Genomic DNA, 6,908 nt, shown 5'->3' on the forward strand with positions numbered 1-6,908 from the left:
TTTAGTCACACCCAAACTACTTCTAGTGAGCTAGACTGGAATAAATGTTACAAGATAAAACACATTCATCCATCCATTTAGTCAACAGTATATATTGATGACAAAACTATTTTGATATGTGTGCTAGGCAAAGATTAGGGGTGGGGCAGGTTTGCAGAATGTGTATAAATAACAACAAAGTAATTTTCAAAAATGGTTATGTGCCAAGAAGAAATTTTATGGTGAATAAGTATGGGATACAATGAATTCAACAAAATTAGATTTCTTTACTGCTGAACTTTAGAACCTCTTCTATCTAATGGACATGATAAGGGTGAGATAGAGTGAAGATTTGTAGTGATTGCCAGTTTTCCGGGGAATACCTGTAAACATCTCTTGGAAACTTTAGTTTCTTGAAGCACAGTTTGGAAAATGCTGCTAAGCAGCATAATATAGTATAGTATCAAAAGTATTACAGTAATTTTTCATTATTTGCTAAAGATTATGCATTATAATTTGTTTCTATGAAAAATATTTTTAATTTTTATTTAAGAAGATTAGGAAGTTGACTAATACTTTGATGATATAAATTTTAAAAAAATTTCTGAGCATGATTATATTTTGGCCCATAATTTGTAACTCAATTTTTATTCATATATTAGATTTTTAGAATATGTGTTTACCATTGGTATCCTAAAATTCTATGAAATATGAATCATGGTCTACCCATTAGAAATGCATAAAGGAACTGCTGCAGCATCTGATTATTTTTAATATTTATTTCAGTATTAGTAACATTGAATGGCAATAGAATTTCACTGTCAAGTTAATTTGTATGTTATACTATACCATAAACTATTCTAATAATCAACTGTGTAGTAACAGAAAAAAGTAGAAATTTTAGGTTAACTTTATCAGTGACCATTTTAAAAATATTTATATATAATATATTTTTAAAGGTATAGTGACAGTCATCTGTTTTGCTAAAGTCTTCAACTAAAGGAAGGTAGTAATTTATTATGAGAATCATTTCTTCCCTAATAGATACTTTTACATGAACCCTATTACATGTTAATCACCTATATATACATTTATTTATTTCAATCTCACAAATAAATGTGTGTTTAATTTCTCTTATAAACCTTTTTAAAGTGGGAAGTTATATTTCAGCAATGTGTTCTATAGAATATTTATAAATTGATGCTAAGATTACAACAACAAAAGCTAGAAAACTGTTAATACTAACATACATTCTGGCATACAGTTGTTCTTATTTGAGAGATTTTTTGCTGACAGATACCTCATATAAAGAACTGGGAATGTTGAAGCCCTGCTAACTTGTTTAAAAGTCTTAAAAATAATCGTACCCAATAAAATCTAAAATAGGTATACATTTTTATAATCAGAAATATTTCTAAAGTTGAAAGACCTTTAAGTGTGTTTTCAGCATACGTTACTCTTACTATTTGTCAGCAGTATCTGGCCCTGTGTATCTGCCCAGAAAGTAGAAACACTTTTAGACTATTGAACTTCTGTCTTTGAGAATCTCTTCTGACTTCCCATCTATGGGCATTCCTTGTCAAAATCAAGGGTCCCGGGTCTTATGCTGAGTGCACCAGTTTTATCAGTCTAGAGTCCGTGGAGCAGGGCTCCTGGTGCTCTCTCCTCACTGCCTTCTGTTCTTCTTCTCAACCTCTGTACCAAGTCACTGGTGGTGGTGGTGGTGTTCAGTCACTAAGTCGTGTCTGACTCTCTGTGACCCTGTGGACTGTAGCCATGCTCCTCTCTCTATGAAATTCTCCAGGCAAGAATACTGGAGTGGGTTGCCATTTCCTTCTCCAGGGGGTCTTCCTGACCCTGGGACTCAGCCCTCATCTCCTGCAATGGCAGGCAGAGTCTTTACCACTGAGGCCACCAGGGAAGACTGAAAAACACCACTAGCTTCCATCGTAACTCTGTAGCTTCAAGTCCTTCCCCCATAAATCAAATTAGAATATCTATTTTATTAATGCTTTGAACATTAAAATATGAAATGTTACAGAAGTTGAATTTATAACCCTATTGGTACACTGATAAGTGTTTAGACACCAACTTTCTGGTGGAGGGGGTTAAAGCCCTGATTTGTAGTGTTTTCCAATTTTTGTCTTCTAAATTCTCCCACTGTGACTGATTTCAGGCTATCAATGTGAAGCCCTTCAAGGCTGAGTTGGGATGAGATGCACACACTGTGAACTGGCTTCAGTTCACACCACCACCGGATGATATTATTAAACACTGATAGGCAAAATACACCTATTGCTAGTTTTCTCCCAGAGGTGATAATATTATCTGTAATCAAGCGGTCCTTCAAACTCTATGAAAATTTTCCTTGCCATTGAATACACTGAAAGAATAAAATTTTAAAATATTTTGTCTAAGCTGATACTCAGTAATCGGTAGGAGAATTAAGAATATAAAGAAGAAAAACTGAAAAACTCTCATAAGGAGAAGCAAGTTGTTTCTGCTAATGTGAAACCAACACTGGTCATGGGATTACAATTAAAAAAAAAAAACATTTCCCTATATTTCCATGGACTCTGAAAGTTATGTCCCCAGATAAATTGTGACATTTCCTCTCTGCATGTTGGTGCAATTTTATATTATGAAATTGTCATGTAGATTCATTACACCTATTTTCTAGACACAAATGACCATAACTGAAATATGTACCTATCCATATACTGACAGCTAAACTACATAAGATCATTCTATCACTAACATATATGCAGGCACATTGATAAGATATTTATATTTTTTTATAATATAGATTTTGGGCTTGAGAACCTCAAAACGTTTGATATTTTTCTGCTTCAGGTACCAGATTTTTGCTCTGGATATGGAAGCATTTGGATGCTAGCTTTATCGTTACAATGAATAACAATCTCAAAATGTCAGTGGCTTTCAAGAACATCTGTTTCTCACTCATGTGACAAGTTGGCTTCTCTGGATTTGTTGCTGTGGCTGTCCTTCAAGATCTGGTTCTGGCTCAGGTCTGCCTCACCAGGACCCAGGCTGAAAGAGAAGGGCTTATTTGGGATATACCCTTGCAGTGGCAGGGGCCACTGATGCAGGAGAATTGGAAGTCACAAGAAATGCATACAAAAGTGTTTTAAGTGTGTATGTGTGCATGTGGTGTGTGCTAAATAGTTTTGGTCATGTCCAACTCTGTGACTCAGCGGACTGTAGCCACCAGGCTCCTCTGTCCATGGGATTCTCCAGGCAAGAATACTGAAGTGGGTTGCCATGCCCTTCTCCAGGGGATCTTCCAGACCCAGGGATCAAACCCATATTTTTTATGTCTCCTGCATTGGCAGGTGGGTTCTTTACTACTAGTGCCACCTGGGAAATCCCTTAAGTATGTATACTACTCATCAAGTCTGTTCATATTGTGTTGGTCAAAGAAAGTCATGTGACCCAGCCCAGTCATTGGGCAAGAAGGCTACTTATCCTATTGGAACCATGGTGATCATCACCAGTCATCACCACTGGGAACAGGTAATTCTGAACAGTGTTACCACCTGCATGCATGTGGGTGCTCAGTAGCTAAGTCATGCTGGACTTTGCAACCCCATGGGCCAGACTCCTCTGTCCATGGGATTTTCCAAGCAAGAATACTGCAGTGGGTTGCCATTTCCTCCTCCAAGGGATCTTTACAACCCAGGGAGTGAACCCAGCTCTCCTGGGTTTCTTGCATTGGCAGGCGAACTCTTTACCACTGAGCCACCACCAGGGAAGCCTCAGTATACCACAAATATTTGTGGTCACTATGAGTAGCCCAAGTATGTCAAAGTAATATGAAAGAAAATAATATGTTAATGTTTTTAAAGAAGAAATAGATTACTGATTACATTGGTTTAGGTTCAGGATTTTTGGAAGGATCCTCACTCTTTGTATTTTCTATTTCATTTTTTAGAAAATAAAAAGATTCCCAAATATGACTATCACTTAAGCCTGTATGAAATTAAAAATATGATAAAAATCACAGAAGTATTCCTAGATAAGTGATGGTATAGTGATGGAAGCAGCAGAGGCAAAATGGGAGCCATGTATCCAGTCTGGCTGTTCATTCAATTTTTCTGAGTCTCAATTTTCTCATTTGTAAGAAAGTTGTTCTACAAGTTTCCTATGGTCATTCTTACTGTATAGCTCTCATTCTAATGCTTTCTTCTTGTCATCTAATCAACAAAGCATATCCTTCTACAATTTTTTATTATAGTTTAACTCACTTTTTCTTAGAATTAAGAGAGTTCCAGAAAAACATCTATTTCTGCTTTATTGACTATGCCAAAGCCTTTGACTGTGTGGACCACAATAAACTGTGGAAAATTCTAAAAGAGATGGGAATACCAGACCACCTGACCTGCCTCTTGAGAAACCTATATGCAGGTCAGGAAGCAACAGTTAGAACTGAACATGGAACTGGTTCCAAGTAGGAAAAGGAGTACGTCAAGGCTGTATATTGTCACCCTGCTTCAGTTCAGTTCAGTCACTCAGTTGTGTCCGACTCTTTGCGACCCCATGAATTGCAGCACGCCAGGCCTCCCTGTCCATCACCAACTCCCAGGGTTCACTCAGACTCATGTCCATCAAGTCAGTGATGCCATCCAGCCATCTCATCCTCCGTCGTCCCCTTCTCCTCCTGCCCCCAATCCCTCCCTGCATCAGAGTCTTTTCCAGTGAGTCAACTCTTCGCATGAGGTGGCCAAAGTACTGGAGTTTCAGCTTTAGCATCATTCCTTCCAAAGAAATCCCAGGGCTGATCTCCTTCAGAATGGACTACTTGGATCTCCTTGCAGTCCAAGGGACTCTCAGGAGTCTTCTCCAACACCACAGTTCAAAAGCATCAATTCTTTGCCACTCTGCCTTCTTCACAGTCCAACTCTCACATCCATACACGACCACTGGAAAAACCATAGCCTTGACTAGAAGGACCTCAGTTGGCAAAGTAATGTCTTTGCTTTTGAATATGCTATCTAGGTTGGTCATAACTTTCCTTCCAAGGAGTAAGCGTCTTTTAATTTCATGGCTGCAATCACCACCTGCAGTGATTTTGGAGCCCCCCCAAATAAAGTCTGACACCGTTTCCACTGTTTCCCCATCTATTTCCCATGAAGTGATGGGACCAGATGCCACAATCTTCGTTTTCTGAATGTTGAGCTTTAAGCCAACTTTTCCACTTTCCTCTGTCACTTTCATCAAGAAGCTTTTTAGTTCCTCTTCACTTTCTGCCTTAAGGGTGGTGTCATCTGGATATCTGAGGTTATTGATATTTCTCCTGGCAATCTTGATTCCAGCTTGTGTTTCTTCCAGTCCAGCATTTCTCATGATGTACTCTGCATAGAAGTTAAATAAGCAGGGTGACAGTATACAGCCTTGACATACTCCTTTTCCTATTTGGAACCAGTCCGTTGTTCCATGTCCAGTTCTAACTGTTGCTTCCTGACCTGCATATAGGTTTCTCAAGAGGCAGGTCAGGTGGTCTGGTATTCCCATCTCTTTCAGAATTTTCCACAGTTTCTTGTGATCCACACAGTCAAAGGCTTTGGCATAATCAATAAAGCAGAAATAGATGTTTTTGTGGAACTCTTGCTTTTTCGATGATCCAGTGGATGTTGGCAATTTGATCTCTGGTTTGTCTGCCTTTTCTAAAACCAGCTTGAACATCTGGAAGTTCATGGTTCACATATTGCTGAAGCCTGGCTTGGAGAATTTTGAGCATTACTTTACTAGCATGTGAGATGAGTGCAATTGTGCGGTAGTTTGAGCATTCTTTGGCATTGCCTTTCTTTGGGATTGGAATGAAAACTGACCTTTTCCAGTCCTGTGGCCACTGCTGAGTTTTCCAAATTTGCTGGCATATTGAGTGCAGCACTTTCACAGCATCATCTTTCAGGATTTGAAACAGCTCAACTGGAATTCCATCACTTCCTTATATGTAGAGTACATCATGAGAAACGCTGGGCTGGATGAAGCACAAGCTGGAGTCAAGATTGCTGGGAGAAATAACAATAACCTCAGCTATGCAGCTCTTCTGGCAGAAAGTGAAGAGGAACTAAAAAGCCTCTTGATGAAAGTGAAAGAGGAGAGTGAAAAAGCTGGCTTAAAGCTCAACATTCAGAAAACGAAGATCATGGCATCTGGTCCCATCACTTCATGGGAAATAGATGGGGAAACTGTCAGACTTTATTTTGGGGGGCTCCAAAATCACTGCAGATGGAGACTGCAGCCATGAAATTAAAAGACACTTACTCCTTGGAAGGAAAGATATGACCAACCTGCTGCTGCTAAGTCGCTTCAGTCGTGTCAGACTCTGTGGGACCCCATAGATGGCAGCCCACCAGGCTCCCCCGTCCCTGGGACTCTCTAGGCAAGAACACTGGAGTGGGTTGCCATTTCCTTCTTCAATGCATGAAAGTGAAAAGTGAAAGGGAAGTCGCTCAGTCCTGTCCGACTCCTAGCTACTCCATGGACTGCGGCCTACCAGGCTTCTCTGTCCATGGGATTTTCCAGGCAAGAGTTCTGGAGTGGAGTGCCATTGCCTTCTCCTAGATAGCATATTAAAAAGCAGAGACATTACTTTGCCAACAAAGGTCCATCTAGTCAAGGCTATGGTTTTTCCAGTGGTCGTGTATGGATGTGAGAGTTGGACTGTGAAGAAAGCTGAGCACCGAAGAATTGATGCTTTTGAACTGTGGTGTTGGAGAACACTCTTGAGAGTCCCTTGGATTGCAAGGAGATCCAACCAGTCCATCCTAAAGGAGATCAATCCTGGGTGTTCATTGGAAGGACTGATGTTGAAGCTGAAACTCCAATTCTTTGGCCACCTGATGCAAAGAGTTGACTCATTTGAAAAGACCCTGATGCTGGGAAGGATTGGGGGCAGGAGGAGA

Source organism: Oryx dammah, unplaced genomic scaffold (assembly GCF_014754425.2).
Source record: "Oryx dammah isolate SB20612 unplaced genomic scaffold, SCBI_Odam_1.1 HiC_scaffold_4, whole genome shotgun sequence".
Taxonomy (NCBI): Eukaryota; Metazoa; Chordata; class Mammalia; order Artiodactyla; family Bovidae; genus Oryx; species Oryx dammah.